Here is a 25,554-nt window from a genome sequence, read left to right on the forward strand (position 1 = left end):
CGTGTCATCATTAGGTCGTCGAGATGGTTTCTTCGTCGTCTTCGTCGGCGTCGGAGGATCTTCGTCAGTTCGACGAACAGCAACCGCACCTCCATCGGTTGATGCTTTTAGTTTTCCGGATATGTGCTCGTAGAGCGGCCCCGGGCTGGGCCGGTGTATGGTCGGCGCTGAGGCGACAGGTAGCGGCCTGGTGACGGCGAACGGGACGGTCGTCGAGGGCTCCACTGAGTGGCGGCGAGGTAATCGGCGATGTCACGTGGGCGCTCGCCAAGCTGTGGATGCGGCGCGTTGACGGCGAAACGTCGCAGTCCCATCTCCCGAAATGGACATCGTCGGTAGACGTGACCCGCTTCTCCGCAGTGGTAGCAGAGCGGGCGGTGGTCAGGAGCGCGCCAAATGGCGTCTTCCTCGCGTAGGTGCGCTGGGAGACGGGTGGTCGTGCTGGCGGCGGCGGCGGCGGACGACGAAAGTGCGACGTGACGGGGCCCTGGCGCGGTCGCGGAGGGGTGCCTTGACGGCGTGCGACGGCGGCGTAGGTCATCGCCTGCGGCTCAGGCTGCGGCGATTCAGGGGCTGCTCCAAGTTGTTGTTGGAGTTCCTCACGCACGGCGTCGGCAATCGAAGCCACTTGAGGCTGTGATGATGGGAACAGCTTTTGTAGCTCCTCCCACACGACAGCTCGGATAGTCTCGCGTAGGTCGTCGGTGGTCAGTGACTGAACTCCGGTGTAGTTTGTCGAGTTCGTGCGGCGGTCGAATTGCCGGTTTCGCATCTCGAGTGTCTTCTTGATGCTGGTGGCATCGCGAAGAAACTCGTCGACGGTCTTGGGTGGGCTTCGTACCATTGCTCAAAAAGTTGCTCCTTCACACCACGCTTCAGCAGGCGGACTTTCTTCTCCGCGGGAATTTCAGGGTCGGCGTGGCGGAAGATACGGCTCATTTCTTCCGTGTAGATCGCGGTCGTCTCCTTAGATAGCTGCACTCGGGTTTCTAGTAGTGCTTGGGCTCATTCTCGGCGTACGACGCTTGCAAAGGTGCGCAGGAAGCCGGTACGGAAGAGGTCCCATGTCGTCAAGGTGGCTTCTCTGTTCTCGAACCACGTCCTGGCAGCGCCTTCCAATGCGAAGAAGACATGTCGCAGTTTGTCGTCGCTGTTCCAGCTGTTAAATGCAGCAACCCTCTCGTACCTCTCTAGCCACGTTTCCGAGTCCTCGAATTTTGATCCGCGGAACGTGGGGGGCTCCCTGGGCTGCTGCAGCACGACGGGGGATGCTGGGGCTGCCATTGGGGTGGACTTGGTGGAAATCTTCCTGCTCGTCTCACGGCAGTCCTTGCAGTCGGCGGCTAGCACGCTGGTCTTGGGCGACGTTGGTTTCTTCCTCGGGCTTTGGGCTTGGATCGCGGCTTTGCGGGGGCGTTCGGTACATGAACGCACAAGCAGCTCCACCAAATGTCACGTAGTGGTGACGTTGAAGAACACAGTAGCACCAATGTGAACGACAAAACTAAATTTTATTAGGCGAACCTGTGCCCACAAAACAGGCTACACTTATAGCACAACGATAGCGGCGAACACAGTCGGCGATCGTCGAAAATCTGATCAGCGGGTCAAGCGCGTCGGCTTTTATACAACAGTCGTCGGGTGTTCCAGACTAATTGTTGGGACCCGCGTGCCTTCCACAAAGTTCTACACCATACGCGTCACGCGATTAAATCTGATAGCACAAGGTTGGGCGACAACAGACAACCGAAAAGAAGCATCGATAACTTTCCAGAAACTTCAGATGCATGCAGGCGCGTCCCGCGCTGTGCGATAACATTTGTTAGGCGGCGAAACCTGGTCACCCGATAAAGATAAGTACGCGTGTCAATATTTCGCTCATGACAGGGCTTTTTTGTCTTCGCTCAAAGAAAATTGTTCATATCTGGCTGCAGTGACGTGCGCCGTTGCCGGCAGCACAGATAGCCAGGACCTGTTAAACAAGCTCGGGCCAAGGAATCGGCTATTACATTATTATGAATGTCTCGGTGGCTTGGGACTCGTACCATATGAACTAAATTTAAATGAGGCGGAGCTAATGAATAACACGTGTTCAATGTGGTCGATTTTGTAGACACAGTAAGTGCGCTGCATACAGATAGAGAATCTGTGACGATAATAACTATTGTAGTACCAACGGGAAATTTCCTCAAGCAAGAACCATTGCCAGAAGTTTGGCATGAAAAATCGATGTGTAACCTGGTAGGCGAAGCGAAAAAGACCAATCGAGGGGTGGTGAGTAGATACCCACGCCTGCCTTCTCTTGACACGAAGAAGCATCAACCGCTATTACATTTATTTTGAAACGGGCCGAATTTTCTTGTAAATGGTCATTCATATGTGTTGTGGGCAGAAATTTTTCCTTGTTAGGAAAAATGTCTGCAAATTCAATTTTGAGCAATCCTGTAGACCTAAGAAGCGGAAATATTTCTCTAAGGCTAAAATTTAAAGGTGTTAATTGTGCTTGCATAAATACAACTTATGGGGTATGCAACCGTGACCACGTGTCCTGAAAAATGCATTGGGTTCACTAATAAATGCATATTGTCCACGTCGTAGCGAAGATTCATAAGCTCTTAAGTAGGTTTCAACCATAACCATGCGGAATCGCGTGTGAAGAGTAGGCAGGCGCGTTTCCTGGTATAATACATTATTAGCAATAAATTTAGGGAGAGCTAAACATAGTCGAAGAGCTTCTCTTTCTAACAGAAGAAGCGGTCCTAATTTATAGTTTGCACTTCCACAGAATAAAAAACAGCCAAATTCTAGAATTGGTCGTATATACATACAATAAATCAGAATTAGTGTGTCACTTCGCATACCAGAACGTCGGTTACTGATTCTACGTAGTAAACCTACAGCTCCTGTCCCCTTCGTTTCAATATTCTCTATGTGAGAACGCCAGTTAAGTTTTCCGTCATATATGATACCCAAGTATTTAAGTGACTCTACCTGAGGAATGGTTCTCTGTTCATATACTAATGGTAACTGCACCGGCCCGGAAGGCGGAAAAACAAGGACTGCACTTTTGTTTACGTTTAGTGATAGATGCAGATCGTGAAGCCACGTCTGTACAGTACAGAGTTGAGCAGAGTAGAGTTCAGAGCCAGCTATCCCCATTAAACATCGCCAGTCCTCTTTCGAGGCATATGACAATATGAATTTAAAAAAGTAAAGCAAGTATGGAACAATAAGTGGCATACATTCATTTTTCCCATTTTCCCCACAGTAGGCGGATATGAACCATTTTTTAAGAACTTCATGAAATATATTACGCTATTGGAAGAATATACATGCGTACGCTTTATGAGAAGGCGGTGGAAAACAAAAGTAAGCATGTATTTACCTAAAGTTGGCGCCAGGTAAGTGAATCAAATTTCATTTCGCTTTATTCTAGAAAGCAAAGCCTGCGGGAAATAACATTCGAGTGCGATGGTATTTATGAGTAGGTTACCTTAATGTTAACGTGTGGTTCAAAGAAATGAAAGAAGTAGCGAATATTTAGTAAAACAATGAACGGGGCTAGTTGCTTGACGGTCATGATTGTATTGCGCTTAATTATAAACTGACCGAAGAACTAATGGACGAACACAAAGAAGCCAGACGTGGATCTACGTGGCATAAACTACCTGCTCGTGTAAAACATATTTATTTCTTGAACGCAAGGTTTTGTAAGTCAGTCGCTCAAAAAACAATGCGTACTCCAAAAGAATGGGGGCGAAAATCTGTGAAAAAATGTTGCTGGAAATTGGGGTGAACAGGAAGGGGAAAGAAAGCACCGTGAGAAATCGAAAAAGCGCGTGGTGTTTCCTTACATGGGTATGCTGTCACATTAAATAAAAAGACAGCCCAATGCCATTACGTTCAAGTAGAATTCTCTGCTCGGTAAAAACTAAGGTACATGTGCAAGAGGGGGAACGCAGGCACCAAATAAGAAGAAAAACAAGTACTACATTCTTTAAAACTAAGCACATGAAAATATATCTAAAATGGGCTAGTTGTGTGGCTTACTACATCCCACTAGAATAATGGTAAGCGTGTGTTGGGCAAGCGTGATGCTAATACAGGTTGCGGCAACTCAAATACACGCACCAGCTCTTGGCAGCACCTAGCAAAATCGCAGTGCAGTGCCAACAGAGCGAGATATATGGAAAACACTTGAGATAACAAAAGAAAATGAGAAGCACTCCGTCCATCGCGGTCATCGATGCTTAGGTACAGTATAACCGGGCCGACTAGTGCAAGTGAACGCTGCTTTTCCACAACGCCACGTCATCACATGTCATATACTTTTCTGATATTTCATTTCACCCAAGCCTTCACCTTCTAGATAAACATGTTCTCTAACAGCATTAAACGAGTTGGTATATTGCGCCACCTGGGTCCACGTCTTCGTTTATGTTCGTCTATTAGTTCTTCCGTTAGGATTATACTAAGCCCTATACAATCCTAATTAGCACATATTTCTTGATAATTACACCATACATTGCGTACATTACTGTGATTATCATTGTATGAGAGCTTCACCTCGTGTGCGAGATATGTATGTATGTATGTATGTATGTATGTATGTATGTATGTATGTATGTATGTATGTATGTATGTATGTATGTATGTATGTATGTATGTATGTATGTATGTTTGTACGTATGTATGCATGTATGTCCGCGAAAAATTCCACGAAAAAATTGGACAGTGCGTCCAGCTACGTCCGTTCGTTCCTGACGAGGAGGAAAGCGAAGCTGCGGATCGGCCACTTTGTCTCCGACGAGGTGCTCCTGGGCCCACGGGGCACGCCGCAAGGCTCGGTCATTTCTGCTGCTCTCTTCAACATCTGCATAATCGGCCTCTCGAGGAATCTGCCCCAAGTTGAAGGTATCGAACACACCATCTACGCAGATGACATCAGCATCTGGTGCACCGGCGGTAGCGAAGGGCAAGTGGAAAGCGCCATGCAAGAGGCGGTAGACGTCACGGAGCAGTACCTGCTACCCGCTGGACACAGATGCTCCCTGACCAAATCTGCGCTTCTCCTTTATAGAAAAGAAAAAGGCCGCAGACCCAAGGGCTGGAAACTGGTCTCCGAAAGTGACATTCACCTGTTCACTCGGAGCGGTGACCCGATACCCAGGGTCGACACCATCAGAGTCCTGGGTATGTTCATAGAATCACGCGGCGGCAACGGCACTGCGTTACGCAAGATAATTGCGAAAACCGACAATGCTTTTCGCCTCGTCCGAAGGGTCTCGAACAGACATCGTGGCCTCAAGGAGGACAACCTGCTTCGGCTCATCAACGCATTTGTGCTGTGTCACTTCACCTACACGGTGGCCATGCACAACTGGCTTAGAGCAGTGCGGGAAAAGCTTAATGCCCTCATTGGAAAATTCTTCAAGAGAGCCCTCGGGCTGCCCGTCAGAACGCATACAGAGGACCTCCTTCGGCTCAGCATACACAACACCATGGAGGAGATAGCCGAGGCTCAGGAAGGGGCCCAGCTAACTCGGCTGTCCACCACGCCGGCCGGCAGGTGTATCCTCGAGGAGATCGGACTAACACCAACCAAGAACTTGGCTGACAACACCCAAATCCACAGAGAAATAGGCGAGAAGATCGTGGTCGCCCCTTTGCCCCACAACGTTCATCCCGTTAACAACGCAGGTCGTCGCAAAGCAAGAGCATTGACTATACTAAAGCAAGTAAACAGGGACGAAATCGCAGCAAGCTTCGTGGACGCAGCTGCATACCGAGACGGCAAGGCTTTTGCGGTTTCCATCGTTGACACTCTGGGCAAAGTTATCAACTGTGCTTCCATCCGGACGACGAACCCAGAGGTGGCCGAGCAAGTGGCCATTGCACTCGCCTTGCAAGGCGGTCGGAGAGACAGGGTTTATAGCGATTCGAAAGCCGCCATCAGGGCATTCCAGGAAGGCCGGGTAGCCTGGCGGGTAGCTTAAATTCTGAAAGGCGCCAAACACGGCAACACCTCCATGCACTCGATCTTTTGGTTCCCTGCACACATCGGGGCGATTGAGGGGGTTCCTCTGAACCTCAACGAGTCTGCCCGCGAGGCTGCGCGTCGCTTTACCGACCGCGCTGCCCTCGGATCGGGCGACTCTCTCCCTGGACACAGAGACGCTCCTCTCACACATATGTTGTTTGCCAAAGCCAAAGCCATGCCTCTTCTCATCGGTAGGTTGGCTTAAGTGCAAAATTTAGACACATGGGAGCTGTACTCAAAGCCTTATGGGGTGGATATTCGGCTTCTGATTTTGCATAATTTGTCTGCTCTTCGACCATCCAAATTCCTGTCAAATTCGGAGAGCCACAATTTGGCGACACTGTCTCTAACGCATGTAGGAGAGCTGCAAGGTGCGAGCTGGCTGGTTTGTCCATTCTATCATTCGTTAGCTTTACTTGTTGCTCGGGCAGTTGGTGAGGAAGTCGTAACTTTAGCATTTGCCATATAGACATAAAAGATTTCCTGTAAAAGCTGTATAATGGCTGGTTTGCAAGCTTTATTTAGCTGCAAATGATAGCAACCAATGTTTTAAAGTGAAGCTTTTTTTGCCTCTTCTCCCAACCTTACGGGCGCTGCACCTGCTATGGTCGTGTCATGCGTGCCATTGAATTTCTTGCAACATTACCAGATGGCGCTCAACTCTGCACATCCTGACCGGCGCTGCTGCCCCAGCATTTCGCCGTTTGTGTGCATTGCACGTGCTGTGCTGGTTTTAATTTCTATGCGCGAAAAATGCAGATGCTGGGCTGTGATAGTGTAAACATTCGAATCGTCCTTAGTCTGAAGAGTGCGCTTTGAGCTGGAATGTCAACAGTGTGTTGGCTACGTATGTAGAAGGAGCCCATTACCACGCGCCAGCAAGGCGTGTACTCGACGTCGAGGACACCTAGACTTGAAAGAAGCGTCACACAGAACAGGAGCGTCTTCGCTACGCAGTGAAATGTAGTGCTGACCACAAACTTATGTATACATTGTATACATACAATTAGAACACCTAATTGAAGCATGCGCATCCTCATAATGCAATTAAAGTTTAATATTTCTGCCATGATGCGGTGCGCCATGTGAGGCAATGACGACGCTCAATTCCCTCTCAGAGATTATGAACAATGACTCGCAACAACGCCTCAAGCAAACACATCTCCCTGTGTGTTCTGTGGACTATGCAGACAAACAGATTTGGTGCATGCAAGGTAACGCTTAACATCAACTCGCCACTTTCGTATTGAACTAAACACTGAAAAAATTACAAACGTGCTACTAACATCACCGTTAATTATTGTCAATCAAAGCAAACAATGTGTGCTTCGAGTACATCGATTCTCACACTGCATGGGATCTGGCATTTATTTGTGTTCTACTTTTCTATCTCCATATTGCTACTTAACTAAGCTAACCTACTTCTTCAATGTAAAAAAAGCCTAAAGAAGCATCTTCACGTAATACAGAGCATTCTTTCGTGCTCGTCTGTTTAAAAAAACATATTTCTGTAGGAAATGAAATCTGCGGCAGAGTGTTGATGCGGCTACAAGAGTAACTCGTACTTTGATCCATAAAACAATTGAATCTTGGCAGAAGAATGCCAGCTACAGCCGCACTATATAGTCCTTTCTAATCCAGGCTGGCGGAAAGCGCGGGAATTTTCCATGACGCCCAGCACCTTGCTTTTTTCGGCACCGACCAGGGGCATGAAAATTTTAGGATGCTTTGCGTAGAACAAGATCAGCTATCCAGATCAAAGCGTACATGCGACTAATGTACTAGGTGCTTTCTTTGTGTAGCAGTTTTTTCCTCATTCTTATGCTTAAATAAAATGAAATCACTGAAACTATGCCGAAAGTGCTGATAGGCCATATCTTACAAATTTCAATAATCAGAACATCAAAAATCAAGAAAGGGGCTGACAGATGGAATAGCACACTGTGGTGTAAAGGTTATAAACATGGACGAGGTGCCTCAGAAAGGCTGGCCAACGTTACGATAGGAGCTATCTTCGTCAAAAGCGGCCTGGTCAGCCTCGGCATGTTAGTTTTAAAGGCCTAGCAGGGTGACTTCACGTTCGGTTGTTGTCAGTGGCAGCTGGTTGTAAAGGGAGAGATTTTAAAGAGAACGAGCGCGATCGTCTGACGTCTGTAAGCATGGTTCCTAAGACGAGGGCACAAGACCGTGAGAATAGGTAGGCGGCGAGAAAAGAAAAGAAAGAAAAAGAGAAAAAAAGAGATACCAAGAGGCAAAAAAAGAAAGACAAGAAAAATAAGGGCATGGGAGCGTGTTGGGGAAGTGAGGGGTTAGGGAGCATTCGGGAGTGTCATTAGCGGCATGTTTCTGCCATTTTAGAAGAGCTGGTCAGGCGGTCAGTGCGCGAGTAACAAAAAAGATCCCAAAAGACATCAGTTGAAAGAATGACTTGAGTAGCGCAGCAGCAACGCGTCCAGTAATTTTGACAAAGATTTTTTCATTTTCATTTTATTTCCTTGAAGACCCCCTGCAGGGGGTTTTACATAAGGGGTGGGTTTAACGTGAGAAAGTAAAACATTTTTTTCTCATGATGACAGGTGGGATGTAACTTTTTCTAGGAATATTGATGGACAGGTGATGGCTACAATTTCATGGGGAAGGTCGTTCCAGTCGCTTGCTGTTCGGAGGAAGAATGACTGCGAAAATACAGTCGTACGGGCACGTTGGCGTGAGACATTCAGCGACAAGGAGTCTGGCGTGCAATGCATGTGGTAGCTGGCAGGCAGAGGCATGGTGATTTAGGGATGTCAGCCTCAGTAGCTCAACGTAGGTGTCGTCGCGGTGGTATATAGAGCTGGTGATACCCTCTGTGACTGATGCGCAGAAAGAGGTATCCTGGCATCTGGGACTTTGGATTGTGTTGGTGAGGGTGTTGAAAAATATCATAGAAAATAGACAAAAAAGGGGGGAACTGAAACTGGAATAACAACTAGGAGGGTGACATGAGTAAAAGCGGGCGGAGGCAGGTGTACATGGGAAAAGGGGTCATATAGTTGATACAAACATTAAAGCATGAAAAAATAAATTAAATTGAGTAGTAAGCAGGAAAAATTGGAAATGGTGGTAAAAGTGAGGTTGAGAATTAAGTTTAGCTGGTGGCACAATGTGTTTTGTGCCTTGGTTGATGACATGAGGCTTTCCGATTTGAGTTACAGCATTAAAGTTCTTAAAGATTCTAAGTTGCTATGTGCTAAATTGATTCCCATTGGATGTAGGCACTTAAACTTGTGTATGAGTTATGATTCCATATATTTCCTCTAGCGAGGTAAGCGGAAATTTGTAGTCTATAGAGCCTTGCTTTGCCACATATATGATATGTTCATTGAAGTGGCAGGCTACTGCTTTAGGTAAATTGTTTTGTATCTGCGCGGTGACCATTGAGTCCTTTATGATTTTTTTGTCCTGTCTCACTTATGTATTATTTGCTACAAGTGGCACATTCTAGACAGTAGACTACATTGCTTGATGTGCAGATGAAACTCGAATTTACCTTGTTTGAGTAATTTGATGCTGTACTTATTACTGTAGAAGTAGATTAAATATGTTCGCATGTAGAGCACCCGGGTGGCCACCGGGACTGGTTCCTAACTTCGTTTTTGTTTTTAGTTTAGCACATACAACAATATCCTTGATAATATAGTGTTGCATCTCAAGACTACTCTGGGCAGGGCGGGAAAAATCTTGTTTCTGGTTGCTGCTGAGAATTGGGTAGTATTTACTGAGGATGTTGTTCATGTTTGGGAGCGTGTTTGCAAATTGAGTAGTAAGAAGAGGCGCTGTTCTTGTGATCCTAGGGTGCGGCTTGAGCACCTCGGCTCAGTCAAGTTTGGTTGCATCGGTGCAGGCTTTCTGAAGGGCACTCTTTGGGTGGTTCCCGCTTGATAGGGTTTCTTTAAGGTGATCAAGTTCATCTATGTAGTCTTGGCTTTCAACACACATGCGACGTAGCCATGTGCTCGGCCTTTAAAGATGCCTTCTTTGCAATGTGGCTTGATGGTGGCTTGTATATTCTAGGCACTGTTGTTTGTCAAAAGGTTTCCATACAGCATTGTCATTAGTGTCCCAGTGTCAATGTATATTGTTGTGTCGAGAAAGTTTATGCGCTTCATTGAAGATTTCGATGTGAATTTTATTGTTGCGTGAAAAGTATTTAGAAATCCTACATATTTATCTAGGCTGTTGATCATGCCCCCACATTATGAATATGTCGTCTATGTATCGTAGGTATCTATGGGACTTGTCAGTGCAGCGCAATAGGAAGTCTGTAGAATCCCCATAAATATGTTCGCATAAATATGTTTTCCCATGTACATCTACTTCCGCCCACTTTTGCTCATGCCACCCTCTTATTTGTTATTCCAGTTTCAGTTCACCCCCATATTTTTCTGTTCTTTATTATAGTTTGTCGAAACACCCTCACCAACACTTTCCAAAGTCCCAGGCACCAGGATACCTTGTGCATTGACATAAAACTGAATAACAATATCTTTTATCCAGTTGTAGGTAGAAATAATCATTTCGGAGATCTGAAATTGCACAGCGTAGAATTAACCCAACTTTATTATGAGGTTTGTTATTAGTGGTAACTCGTTTTCCTCGCCTAACCAAACCTTTGCTTTATTTGGGTGCCAAAACGTGTGTTGTATCTGCGTATGTGCTGGAATTCATCAGAACCATTTTGTACCAAACTGTGAATGCTTCACATTAAGTGTATGGCAACTGGAGCGGCGCCTGCCTACAGTTTGAGCTCGCTTCAAAATCATATCCATGCTACACTACACACGAGGGAGCTAGAGAGCTCCACTACGTGGGACTGACCTAGACTCAAAAAGTGGCGCTTCGACAAGTAGCCATTAAAATGTACAGTTTTTCTATGGGGTTCTCTCATCAGTATTTTGCTAGACCACCAACAGCTTGCACTTTCAGTTGTTACATTAGCCGGGAAAGTAATCGAAGACAAGGGAAAACAATTTAATAGAGATTTATGACATTTGTCAAAGCGTACGGTACCCTAATTAGAAACAGATTAGATTTTGCCTGTTACAGTTGCCTTGAACACTCACATGTTTGAACACTTTTTTACTTTTTTCAGGCACAATGGAGCAAACAACAATGGAAAGTATCCATATAATATTGTTTGGAGTTTTGATATTGAAGGTATCGGTGTTAATATATTAGAAAGTCTTGGATTAGAATATGAGCATCTACGGAGAGACAGAGATGTTTACATCAAAGTGCATAAAGATAGAGTACCCAATTGTAAGTTTTCTTTCAGTTTAACATAAGCATGGTAATGTCATCAGCAATTTCGACGAAACCAAGAAGAGGCCGCAGATGTCTTTTATACTGAAATGTACAATACCGACAGAAGCCATGCTAACTTCGTCGAAAGTAGTGGCCAACAGTATAGAGGGGCTCCGGTTTTACACGTGATGAATCTAGAATGGCTTTTGGATCATGCTGCAGGGAAAGGCGAACGGAGGGAGTGAGATAATCAATATATTCGCAAATGAAGGGGATATTCTACTTCAAAAACTTGTGGCGTTTCAAATGAAATGCCTTACTGGACCATGTGCACCTCCTAGCTGGGTCAATGCAAACCAGGGGCACAGCCAGGGGGAGGGGGGCTTATGGATCTTGAGCCCCCCCCCCCCCAATATATTGTCATGCTGTCCATGCGCCGCCAGTCAAAACAACACCCGGCGCCGGAAATCATGCTCGATTTTGTCTAGAATGTCCATTTCACGCTCGAAAAAACATTTTAGCGCGAACATTGCGAATTCCGGCTGAATTTCGCAGCAATGCCCACGCACCGGGAACCACATGTCGTAACAGAAGGAGTTCCAAAGGCGTGACACTTTATGGGTATTAAGTTCTGATAAACTTTTGATGCGAAAGGTGCATTGATATTTCCAAAGTCGTGCTTTAGATTTTCTATTCCGGAACACTGTGGGCTTAATGTTGTTATAAACATTTGACGCCAAAGGTGCATTCACTTTTGTGAAGTCTTAGATCGGAACATACAACGAGACAAGCTAAATCAAGACACTATCAGACAAGTTGACAAAACATGCAGCGAGATACGATGAGACGAAGCGTTGTGGTGGTTCATTTGTGCCGTCATGTCACATAAAAAAATAACATTATTTTTTTCACCTGCGCCAAAGCATCCATGTCAAGACATTAAAGCCAGCCAGGGTGACTACGTTCTTATTTATTTTTTCTACTTCGACTTTTATTCGTGAGGACACATTGAGCCTCTTAGTTTTTTATTGTTGCTACCCTACCCGCGGGCTGCCAGAGCCAGCCAGAGTGCGTGCGTGTTTCTTGTGTTGCCCCGAAACCACCGCGCGGCGTACTTCGGTGCGCGTGTAGTTTTCTCTGGGCGAATGAACTTTTGCCTGACGGAGTTTTGGACGCCTTCTGGCTAGCAGACGAGAAAAAGAAACAATGCTCGCTCACCGCCATCACTGTGAAGACTTGACGGATTACACCGTGTTCGCTTGAGCGCAACCTCTCCGGAAAGTCTTGTCACGCCGGTGTAAAATACCAAGCACTATGGGTATGGTCCTCGGTGGACCAAGCGTCTCACGTTTTCTACGATGTTCATTCGGTAGCCACATTAGGTGCCCAAAGTAGGCATTCGATTGTGGTTCACCATACTCTCCATTGCGTTTTTTTTTTCATTCCGGTGCCCCCGCCCCATAAAAGGAAGAAAAAGATACATTGTTGTGGCGCAACGAATTGTCGTATGTTGACTGTTTGTTACTTCTTTTGTGGAAAGTAATCAGCCATGGCATGCTTCGGTTGCCGGATACTATTGTTATATTATTGTGATAGCGATTATATGAAGACTCGAGGCGCATCCCTGCTGTCGCCGTCGCCCTCATGTTTCGTATGAAATCTCAGGACAATAATGTCCTGACCGCGCGCCGCATACTGTATGTGCGAGAGAAAGAGTAGGGGGGTGGAATGGGTGAGCCGGCGATGGTGGCTCAGTCTTGCGTGCGCAAAGGAGAAAAGCGGGGAGCAAGCACACCGCCTTCCGTCGCACGCGATACATCGGATGGAGTGGATGGAATGGGGGCGGGATCTAGGATTCTGTGAATTCGTGATTGCGCTACATGTTTATTTGCCTTATTTGACATATTATTTACAGTGAGTTTTTCTTAGATACGTAGGTATATTTAATACTTATTCCTATATTTAAATATCTTGTTGCGAGGTTCTGTGTATACGTGCAGTGAACTTTCTTTCCAGTAACACTTTTTTGCCCTTTATCAAGCATTTGTACATTCCATTGTATCTTCGCATTTCTAATGAAGGAGGGCTAGTTAAATGAAAGTGAGCCTTTCATTTTCTGTGAGGCATGCGCGTAGCACACAGGTATCTTTCATTTACAAAAGGGACACGCATATGTGAGGGCAAATGTTCTTTAATGCTCTCATACACTGAATTGAACATAGTTGCGTGACGTAATGGACACTTCAGAAGTTGAGCAGCGGGGTGCCGTGAATGCTTTGACAGCTGAATGTATTTGCCAAAAGGAAATCATTCGCCGTATAGCTGCCGCGTACGTTGAACATTGCATTTGATTGGCCACTGTGAAGCATTGGAGCAAACGGTTGAAAAAGGAAGTGAAAGTTGGAAACACAATCCAAGACCAGGTCAAAGCCGTAGTGCAATCAGCCCCAACACAAGTGCAAAACATGATGAGCTGATGAGACTAGAAGGGAGCATAAACATTAATGAACTGGCAGAGCGTGTGGACATCAGTCGCGGTTCGGTTCACACCGTAATTCATGAACATCTCGGTCATCGGCTCTTGTTTGCGCAATGGATGCCCAAGATTTTGAACCACCGCCAGAAGAAGGTTCTGCACTGCATTGACTCATCTGCTCCGGCATCACAATGAGGGTGACAACTTCTTGACTGGATTTGTGATCGGGGCGAACCATGTTGCCACTACCACTAGCCAGAAACACGACGGCAAAGCTTACAGTGGAAACATTCGAATTCACCTGGCCCCAAAGAAAGCAAAGGCCGTCATCTCCACCGGAAAGGTGCTCTTTACTATTTTGTTTCGATCGTCAGGGGCCATTACTGACAGAATTTTCTAAAGCCAGAGAGAATATCAATCGTTTCCGATATTATGAAACTCCGGGTAGGCTGCATGTCGCAATCAAGTACAAACGACGTGGAAAATTGACGAATGGGGTCATTTTGTTCCACGACCTGTCTACGGTGTTGGGCTGCTGAGCACGAGGTCGCGGCATCGAATCCCGGCCACGGCGGCCGCATTTCGAAGGGGGTGAAATGCGAAAACACCCGTGGTACTTAGATTTAGGGGCACGTTAAAGAATCCCAGGTGGTCAAAATTTCCGCAGTCCTCCACTATGGCGTGCCTCATACTCAGAAAGTGGTTTTCACACGTCATATTACACACACGTGAATATTTAATTTTTAATTTTTCTACAATGCCCGTCCCCTCGTCGCTGATGTGGTTAATATAAAACTGGCAAAGTTCAAGTGGGAAACGCTGCAATATTCACCACACAGCTAAGACCTGTCGTCTTGCGACTTCCACATTTTGGGGCACATGAAAAAAACAGCTTAAGGGAAACACATTGGTGTCGGACGATGACGTGAAAGAGTCAGTTGCAGATTTGTTGAAGCAGCAGCCTGAGGAGTTTTATGAGACGGGAATCACCCTACTCGTTAGTCAATGGGATGAATGTGTAACTGCTCGTGGAGACTACTTTTAAATTAAGTACCCTGTTTGTCATATATTTGCATTGGCTCACTTTCATTTGACTCGCTCTCGTATATTTCGCAGAACGGCTTTATATGGGTGCTCTGTTGGGACAATAATTTCAGTGAAATTACTCGCGATATACGACCGGTGACAGCTGCTCCTGCGTAATACTTTGGAATGACAGCGTCATTGAGATTTTTCACTGGCCGTTGCATATGTACAAAAATGTAAACAAGGTTGTTGAATGACAAAGTTTCATTAACATATTTATCCTCAACTTGTTCATTTCATGGCATTTACATTTTTCATATCAATGGCATCCACTGCTTTGCTGGTTTCGAACTGATATAGTCCTTGGGATTGTGTGATATTTTCTTTCCTTATTAAATAGGCAAACAGATGGAAGGATTGGTATCAGTTATTTTGAGCACAATTTCTGGCACATACGAGTATATCTTTTTATTTTAAAAATGCATATATTACTTGTTTTGAAAGTGCGTAGCGTTCAAGAATTCGTTTGCAGCATCTTTGGCAGTGGCAATACAGTTATTATTCATGTATTTCATCTCTCGACGAATTGTTTAAGCGGAAGCTTTAGCTCGGGCCCAACTCCGGCGCGGCCTATTCAAACAAATGTAAAACGCAGAAACGCTTTTCTGAGATAACCACTGGATCACTTTTAATGGAATTTGTTGAATTTGAGAAAGTTAACTTCTAGTATCTGTTGGAAGCGGAAGTTCGATTTAGGGCCTGAATTTTGTTCAAAATATTTTTAAAAATTTGAAAGTGCGAAAAAAGTAGAAGCACGACGTTTACAAACTAAAAGCTCTTCATCAAAAACAGATATTGCGGTTCTTCAAACGGCATCTATTATAAGAGAGAAAGCGGACAAATTCGGTATACCAATTTTTATCTTATATGAAATAGTTACGCGGTGCACAAGGGTGCTGCAAAAGCCGTATTTCGATAATGCTAAATTGTTTGAGTTTCATTTGCAACATACCAATTTTGTCCGCTGTAGATGTACTATTCGATGCGATTCACAGAATTGTGAAATTATTTTTCATTGTTGAGTTAGAGAGTTTTAAACGTGATAGTTTCGTTTTCTGAAAATTTTAGATTTGTGCCAACTTTTAATAAACAATTGACAACCTAAGTGCAAAATTCGAAACCAGAAAACAGTAGAATTGAAGTTTTTCTTTTAAATGCAACAAGCCTCATCAAATTTCGTGCAGTGGTTGCCGAGAGAAACTAATTCACCTTCTACATGTATTTAGATAGGAGCATCCGAGATAAAGCGTCCTCTTAAGGAGGCAGCCGAGCTGCATCGTGAGCCCCCCTCCCCCCCCCCCCCCCCCCGACCGAAATTTCTGGCTACGCCACTGATGCAAACATTACTATTCATAGGAAGGAAGATGTTGAAAAGTTGAAAAAATACAGGCCCATTCCGTTGCTCTTAGTATTACATAAAATACTCACGGTAGCAAACTACAATTATCACATCGCCACAGCAATTCGGTAATTGAAAAAAAGGCTGAGTGCGACGCTGCCGGAGCAAGTAGCATATTTAACAGGTATAAGTGGGCTAGTTGGTGGTCGTTATAGGAATGCATCATGTTACCGCACAAAAACAAGGGACCTTGTTTTTGTGCGGTTACATGATGCATTCCAAGAGCAAGTAGCAACCGGGAGAGTCACTTGAATCGCCCACCTCTCTTCGGAAACGCAATCTCTGGAGAGACGCAAACAGACCTACGGCTACTAGAACAAGAACCACATAAAGAATGAACAATTTCTCAGTACGATGAATTGGATTATGCAACGGCTACTTACGCAGAAGTCCGGGAATACTATCGAAATGATCTCTACAAGTACCCCCATCCTGAAATACCATTAAACAAACGTCAGGCAACCAGGTGGAGGCTTCTGCAAACAAGCACTTTCTCTCATGAGATACCAATAAGCCCAACATGCAACTTTAAACACTTTCCTTACACTATTATTTATCACCGAATACACCCAGAAGCATACTCATCGCACTGTGAGACCTGCAGTTCACCACGAGTGCAACATTATCACATTAAATAGGCCTGCGCATCACGTCTAAACAATATAGGTCGCAACGTAAACCACAATGCTAAAATAAAAACCCATGAAGAGTGCGAGGCTGTGCTCCAAAGCGAATGCCCAGAAGACCAGCTCTGGGCTGTGCGGCTGGCGGAGGACGCCGCTACGGTTTGAAGCCTCACCTGCGTCTCACGGAAACGGGAGCTTTATGTGACTAGCCTTCCGGCTCACCATTCCCCTTGCGAACCCAGCAGAGACTTTCCAATAAAAATAGTTTATCCCTCTGATCACAGTAAACCTAGAGGACAGGTTGGTTTCAGGAAGGAGTAGTTTATATATAATCACATTCATGCCAACTTTGATTTTAATAAAACATTTACAGAGTGCAAGCAACCTGTCTAATTGGCTTTCATAGACTGAGAGAAGGTATTTGACTGAGTAGGTATACCAGTACTACTGGAGGTAGCACGTACTCAAAGATTACAGGAATCACTGGCGTATTAGAAAATATTTAAGAGGACTTCGAAGTTTGACTAATTCGCCACAAGAAAAGTGCAAAAGATGTCACGCAAGGACACAAAATTTCTGTAATTCTATTCACTGCATGCATAGAAGTTTTCAAGCTGTTCAGCCTTAACGGATTAGAACTGCGTATCAGTAGCGAATATTTAAGTGGCATTCCATTTGTAATCGACAATGTCCTGTTGAGTAGTGCTGCAGCCAAAGGCTATTACACAGAACGCAAAGGTAATATTGGTTAAAATTTATTAAAAAAGAGAGTGGGAAAAAGGGGTCAAAGAGCGATGGGTGGCTCCCTCAGTCGAGCGCTCCACTGGCCTCGACCGCCCGCTGGATTTGCTGGAGGAGTGCCCTTTGCATCCCCAGGTTCGAGCTGGCAAGCACTACCTCCCACTGCTCTACTAATGATTATTGTTTGTTTGCGTTAGGCTGAACTGGAAGCGCCGGCGGTATTCTTTTACACGTCCACGTAATGTGGGAAAGGGTTGGTTTACGTTACGCCACGGTCGTCTAGCTCGATGTTGTGTAGACTGCAGCGCGTTAACATTTACAAGGTGAGGATAAACATAAACCTGGATTTTTCTGAGGTTTGCGGCCACTTCCCCGTTTTAGGATTGCTGCAGGGAGGCGTATTTAGGCGTGTCAAACGCTGGTGTTCTAACATTTGGCGTGGGTGTTTCGACATAGGCAAGGCCCGTGACCTGGGCTGCTCCGCTCGGTTGCAAAAGTCACGAGCTAGAGCATCAGCCCGTCCGTTGCCTACGAGGCCTGAGTGCCCTGGGCACCACAGTACAGTGTGGTAGTGGTGGAAGCTACGACCTAGAAACCTAAAGACCATTGCAGGTAAGCAGCCTGGCATAAGTAAGCGGCATGCCTCTTGAGAGTGAATTACTATGGTCCAGGAGTGGCATCTCCTCTCCTGATGTTGGATAAGTTTGCCTACTGCTGAATTCGCCGCAAATGTTATGCAAGATGTGGTTAAGGACGCCATGACGAAGGGCTGGTGTTTTCTGTGTACAGCTTCTGCTGTATAACGTGATTTTGCGTATATAGCAGCATCTACATACATGAAGTGTGGTCTGGGTGCCAACTGGTGGCGTAGCCATTTGACCTTGCAAAAACAACGACCTTGGTGGGTATCGTGATGCATATCCTTGGGTAGGAGTCTGGTGCCGATGTGCTTGCGACACTCTTTAGTTATATCATTCGTAGCACCTCTTGTATTTAGAGGGGATGGAACTGATATGGGCGCTGAGATAGTTCTGCCTGCAGCGGTATTACTGAGGTGGTCTCTCTGCGAGACCAGCACCGCAGTTTGCATGTTGCGTAGGCCCAAGGCCAAATACCTCTCAGTCGGAGTTAGTATAGGCAGCCCTAAGGCAGCTTTATGCGCGCTGCGAATGATAGCTCCTACTTTGTATTCTTCGGACTTGCTCTGGTGGTGGTAGGAAAGCCCATACGATATTCGACTAAGGACCAAAGTTGGACTAGCCTACTAGCCTACGTACTACGTTATACGGCGTATCATCCTAGAGATTTGTTTAGTTGTGGTGCGTAAAGCTTTGATTGTGCATGTAGCCTTGCCACTGCATTTTACCCAAAAGCCAAGTATTCAGGCTTGGGTGACTTCAGCAATGGCGTGGCCGTCCACGCTTAATTTATTTGTCCATTCGTTTTACAGCGAGCATTGGGAACTCGGATAACGTTTGATTTTACCGCGGAACAGCTAAGATCGCTGTTCCTGGCGAAACTAGAAACTATGTCCGCCGCTCCTGAAGTGTTTATTCTTTCTGCACTAGAAAGCCGTATGTAGCCCAATGCGTTATATTGTCACCACGTAAGGTTTAGCCTAATGGCGGGAATACTTCTTGGGCTTGAGGAACTCTGCGCATAGCTATGCTATATGGAAGTGGTGATATTATTGCTTCTTGAGGGGTTCCTTTGTTAGCCATCTCTATAGGATCGGACCGGGTCTGTCCAATGACTACTGTGCCTATTCGATTAGTAAGTAAGGACTCGGTATATGTATATATTCGCTCAACGGACCCTATGACATTGGCATTGAGTTTTTTTAGTATAGCCTCATGTTAGGTTTTATCGAAAGCCCCTTGAGGTCGAGGGCAAGAATTAGGTGTGCGCTATACTTCGGTATGCGTTTCAAATGAAGAAACAAGTCTTCTGCGGACAGTCCTCTGAAACCTAGCATAGTAGGTGGAAAAAGTGATTGAATTTAATTTTGATTTACCATGCAAAAGGTATTACTGTTTCATACCGTTCTCCTATGAAAGAGGTGGGCGAGTTGGGCCGCAAGATCTGGATTGGAGGTGTGTTTCTTGGTTTAGGTATACTTATAATATTTGCTTTCTTCCACTCTAGAGGTACGTTGTCTTGTTCCCAGCAGCGTTGGTTCAGGTAGTCGGTAATATATTCCAAGATATTGTCACTGAAGTTTCTAGTCGTTGCGTTTGTAATTTTGTCTAGCCCTGGTGCCGTGTTTCTTTTTGCTGCTTGTGCAGCGACATAAACTTCTGCTTTGGTCAGTGGAGCATCCAGTTCTGGGTTGAGAGCCCAACTATACTGTTTGTTACAAGGCGGGTGAGGTTGGTGTCGTATATAGCGTGCTACTTGGATCAGCTCTTGGTCTGTACTGTGGAACTCGTCCACTTTTCACAATGTTATAATCATAACCGTTTTGAATTTGTCGGGTTCCAGCATGTTATGCAGGACTGTCCAAGTTTGTGCTTTGCCTAGAGTGTTTTGTAAGTAGCTACAGTAATGCACCCATCAGTTGCTAGCTAGCTGGGCTGCATAAGCATTGGCTTCCTCTAAGAGGGCCGCTATCCTGCGTAACAAGGTGTGGCTGAGGCGTTGTTTTTTTACCACCGTCTGAGCAAGCTTTTGCGGCTCTCCCACAAATATAGTAGGTGGTGGTTTACTGCTGGTGCTTCCACCATGCGCGCAACTTTTTTTGAATTTTTCCCGTGGACTTCTTTTATGTGTTGAGTGGATTCCTCGACATTGCCCGCAATTGGATGAGGAAGGGGGTGGGAGGGGAAGGCAACATTGTCCTTTAGTATGGTGTCACCTACTACTCTACGGAGCTAGGGAGATGATATGGATACGCTAAGGATGTCATGATTGGTTTCCAAGTTCTCCTCTAGGTTGGTCCAAGTTACTCGTATGATGTTGTAAGTGAAAGCAAGATCCGCAAATGTGTCTCTACTTACACTGTTGCTTTAGCCTGTGGGTTCTGTCGGTAGGGTAACTTCTAGCCTTTGCTTTTCTTCCAAGTTGAGGATGTTGTGTCCTTTGGGCGAGTCCCTATGATAGCCCCACATGGTGTGTATAGCGTTGAAATCTCCGACGACCACTAGTTGATATATGCTGTGCGTAATAACATTAGCGAAGGTTGGTAGGGTAGTTTAGCCGTCGTGTTTGTCTTTTCGGTTCTCTGTACACGTTTAGAACGACTGTATGGTCTTTGCCTATTTTCCGGTGCGTAATCACGATTCTTTCGTGATGAGTTGCTCTGCGGTCAAAGAAATACTGAGAAGTGGCAGTTATAGTTTTGGATACCAGGGTTTCGACACGAGGTACTTTGCATTGAACAGCGCATAATTGGCCAATAGTTTTACTGGGTGGAGGCCTACTTCATTTAAACAGATGATGCCCAGTGGTCTTAGGGAATTTTGTGCAAAGTATACAAGGGCTGCTGCTTGCTTGTGGAATGTAGGACAATTCCACTGCCAAATATCAAGTTGTTCTGAAGAATTGAGCCTATTGCCATCATCCACGCTGTCTTTGTCAGCGACATCTGTAGCGTTCGCAGTGCGGCGTTAGGCTGGAGCTCTGGGGTTGGACAAGGAGCCTGCATCCGTGCGCTTACGAGCTTCGCGCCATGTAGTCAAATAAGTTTCGTTAGGCATAATCTTTTGCTGTTGGATTTTTTGATGCGTTTGCTGCATCTGTTGCAATATGCTTTGCAGCATGACCTCCATGCCTGATGGAGGTGTTGTGGGTTGTAATGGGGCAGGATTACCTGCTTACTTCAGCTCACTGAACCTAGCTCTGAGAGCACTAAATTGTTGTTGCGAAGTCTTGTTTATCTGAGCTGTCTATTCTCTGCTATGTTTTTCTGATACTTTCGGTGTTCTCTAACCAGAGCAGTGGGAGATTCCAGCCCAGGTCACCTGTTGGGTGCTGTGTGGCGCTGGAGGCATCTTAGCTTGGCTCTTCGGTTTCTTCGGGTCTGCTGCGGAGACGCGGCTCTTGTCTTGGAAGGGAACCGAGAATCCGTCGTGGTCTCACGTTCAGAGCTGAACCACCTACGTCCTTGTGTTCACCAGGGTGTTTGCGATAAATTCAGGCCAAAAATTTGAAAGAGTTATGTAGCAGAATCAGCGATCGTCCAAAATTTGATGTTCGGGTAAAGCGCGTTGGCTTTTATGCGTGACTCGTCGAAGGTTCCAGTGCAATCGCTGGTACCCCGTGGCTTCCGGAAAGTACTACACAAATCACGTTTTGCATACAATCAAAAGGCCAAACAATCGAAGCCAAGGAGACCAAACAAGTGCCAGCGAGAGCGGCAGCGAGCAGGCGATAGTAAGAAAGTAGCCGACTGGGGCCGAGACCACATACGAGTGCACGTCGAGCGGTCGGGCGGGTACGCATGACACAAGATCTCCGAGCACATATCACTGAAGGGGCCGTTCTCATTGGTCTCCGCCATTCGCGCCTTGCCTCTTTGAAATACCCCCCGCGCTCACTCTTCCATCTTTCGCTGTGCTTGTTCGCTCGGTTACGCCACCGATGCTAGACGCAGGAGCGGTTTCCTTAATGCTGCGCTCTAAAGCTTCACGTGACGTATCTTTGCTCTGGTGCACTGTGTCATGAGCCCCGCGCAATGCAGAAGCTCAGTAGGTGCCTCGGTTTGCTTGTAGTGGTCATTTATGAACACTGCCTTTTGCTCTACAGTCTCAAATGCAGAAATGCTGATATTTCTGAATGTAATACTCGTTATCTTCTTATATTTCAGAATTACTCTAGTAAACTTGATTTATCAGAAGTTCTTGGTTTCTCAGGTTGTATTGCTGAGGGTTTGTTCAAAAAAACTACCTATTCATTTCTTTTTAGTACGTGTTGCACTTGCGCTGACTTGTTAAGGTATGACCATTATTAGAACCCCTAATATTTTTACTAAGTTATCGCTTCAAGGGTGACATCTTCAAAAGAGTTTGGGAACGAAAGCTTACATTTCCTCTTTGTTATAGTCATTCTGACCAAATTTCCCATTATTATCTGCCGTGTGCCAGTCTCGACACTCGTGGGATACCTTGTTTAGGGAATTATTAAGGGCGACTAGACCGCTATGGTCTTTAATATCACTGAAGAGCATCTTTTAGCTTTATCATCAAGTGTTTCTACAACATTTCTATGAATAACCGAAGCAATATTGCAGCCAAATAGATCATTGCTGGATAATCAGATGGACCTTAGCAGTGTCAGGGCAATGTGCACAGCATTCCAAAAATTCGTAGCACTCTAAAATGTCATTTCTATCCAGGCCACTATAGTGATATTTCGTAGTTTATCTATACATTTAGAGAAGAGTTTAGCATGTTACACACGATCAAACGCCTTTGAAATGTCTGAAAAAGTTATATCAATTTCTGGGCGGTCATAAATGACCAGGGCAAAGTGATGCGTTGCCAAGACAATTTTATTGACAGTACATAAAGCGGCTTCTGAAACCATTCAGGGACTGGGCTGTCAGGTTGTTTTAATCCACATATTGAGTCATTAGTTCTAAGATACCGTGTTCATGACATTTACAGTTATAACTTGTGAGAGAACTGGTCCTGTATTTGGACGGGGCTGATATTGACACCAGTTAGTCAGTTTGTTAATTCGGGTCCAATGGCGCAAAAGCGACTTAGGCTTTACTGCACCAGCCACAAGATATTTAGAAATCAAATGTTAAAGCAACGAAAGCTGCGTTACATTAGAGTTTGCATAAAAAAACTGTTTCTTCTAGAAAGCTGAAAAAGTCAGTGAAGGGCACTAGCGGTTCATCTCCGAGTATTGAGGCGGTGTGTAAAGGTATGTGTAAGTTATAGAGATTATGTAAAAGCTTCCGTCTCTGCGTTTCAATATGTGGACATGTCATAATAATGTGCATTACTGTGAGTGGCTCGTGGCATTTCTCGCAAGTTGGGTGGTTTTCGTTTTGAAGTAGGAAATTGTGTGTCAGGTGTGTATGCCCTATTCGGAGTCTACATAGGATCACCTCATAGAAGCGTTGCTGGCGACTGCACGACTTCCACTCGCTAAGCAGGGGTATTATTGTGTGTAACTTGTTATTTATGCAAAAGTACCATTCTAGTTGCCATTTTGATGCCAGGGTCTTATGCATCGCTCGGGTACTGTCTGTGTTATACCTTTGTGCGCTGACATGAATGCGCATGTATCTGCTGCTTCATTCCCTGGTATACCAACATGGCTTGGGACCCAGCAGAGTCGTAAAGTTCTTCAGTATTCATTATAGGCCAACATGTTTGGGATATCACCGAGTAGGGGTTCAGACGCGGAGCTAAGGTTTGGAGCTCTGAGTGCGCCTAATGAATCGGTATATACGATGGCATTCACCTGCTTGTCACTGCAAATTTTTTTTTACTGCCGTCCATATTGCAAAAGCTTCGGTGGTAAACACTGAAGAAGAATTATCTATCCGAATGCTATTTTGGCAATTTTTGGTTATTATTCCGACACCTACATATTCTTGTGTTTTGCAGCCATCAATGCGAAATTCCGTGTAATTTTAATATTTTTCTTGAATAGCTCGAAACTCTTGTATTATGTGTTCTTATGGAATGTCTTTTTCGTTTAGATGTGTTAGTGTCCAGTCACATAGCTGTGAAAAGTTGTACCATGGTGGCACTCTTGATGGCCTTTCAGCAACCTGCAGGGCCTCATGAGGAACATCATAAATCTGACAGTATTCTTCGTGTCGTAAGATTAGTGGCCGAATTATGTTCGGTTTGTTTTTGTAGTGTAACCATGATTTGGGTCGGTATAACGTAAAACTATTCCGTTCTGTTTCTATTCTAAAATGGCCGACACCGCTCGCTCATTGGTCGAATTTTTTGAGCCGCGCCCATTTTTCGTGCCTGTAAAGCGACGTCAGGAATGCTCAAAAACTGCCACGTCAAAGTGACGTTTACGCACTCATTATGCTAAATTATGCCGAACAAACCCGCCAAATTCGTGGAATAACCGGTGAGTGCCCCGTTCCGTGTGGAATATAAAAAAAATGGCGGCCTTCTTGACTGCGTTGGCGGCGGTGGCTCGTCCGCCTGGGCGCTGGAGGAGGGAGCCCGAGGATGCGTTTGACAAGCCAGACGATATGTCTCGGCGGCACTTTCGCCTGAAGAAAGAAACTGTGCGGTGGCTGTGTGACGAAGTGGCGGAGGAACTCGGAGGCGTGAGAACTTCAGCGCTGTCAGTGGAGCGGCAAGTGTTGTGCGCGTTGCGATTCTTCGCCACGGGCAGCTTTCAAGCCTCGGTAGGGAGCGAGGAGACGATCGGCGTGACCCAGCCTGCGGTCAACAAGTGTGTGCGACGCGTGGGGGAGGCAATCGTCCACGCCAGGGCCCGCAACAAGTGGGTCCATTCCCCGAGGACGTCGGAGGAGAAGGCGGCTGTGAAGGAAGGGTTCCTTCGACGCGGCTCCATTCCCGGCGTCATCGGATGCGTGGACGGCAGCCTAATGCCCCAACCACTGGCACGCGCCGAAAGCTTCGGCGCGCGCTGGCAAGCGAACGCGTCGCTTCGCTTCGGCTGGAGGGAAATGGCGCGCAACCACTGGAGACGCGCGCCGAAGCTCGCTCCTCGGCTGCGGCGCACTGTTGCTGGACTATTGCGTCTTCATCCGTCAAAGTTCGGCCTAAAACAGCCTGCTGTAAACTAAGCTTGAAACAATAAGTTAGTGATCTGTATGTGCTTTTAGATATAAAAAACACGTTTGAATAATGAATATACACCTGCCGCAAGTTTGTTTTTATTTTTGAAGCAACAATGGTGTACAAAATATCGACATCAGCGCACGCGCGTCGTCTGTCTGCAAGATCGCTTTGCA

General features: G+C 45.7%; 1 long non-coding RNA gene across 1 annotated transcript in view; it reads left to right on the top strand.

Annotated features, from left to right (window-relative positions):
- LOC139052606 (uncharacterized) overlaps positions 1 to 25,554 on the top strand; it is a 365,902-nt gene that overhangs the window by 277,355 nt on the left and 62,993 nt on the right. The window contains exons 3-4 of the long non-coding RNA XR_011509982.1: positions 3,269 to 3,401; positions 11,172 to 11,338. This is a non-coding gene — a long non-coding RNA (uncharacterized lncRNA). The remainder of the gene's footprint in view (positions 1 to 3,268; positions 3,402 to 11,171; positions 11,339 to 25,554) is intronic.

This window comes from Dermacentor albipictus, unplaced genomic scaffold (genome assembly GCF_038994185.2).
Source record: "Dermacentor albipictus isolate Rhodes 1998 colony unplaced genomic scaffold, USDA_Dalb.pri_finalv2 scaffold_27, whole genome shotgun sequence".
In the NCBI taxonomy this organism is placed as follows: Eukaryota; Metazoa; Arthropoda; class Arachnida; order Ixodida; family Ixodidae; genus Dermacentor; species Dermacentor albipictus.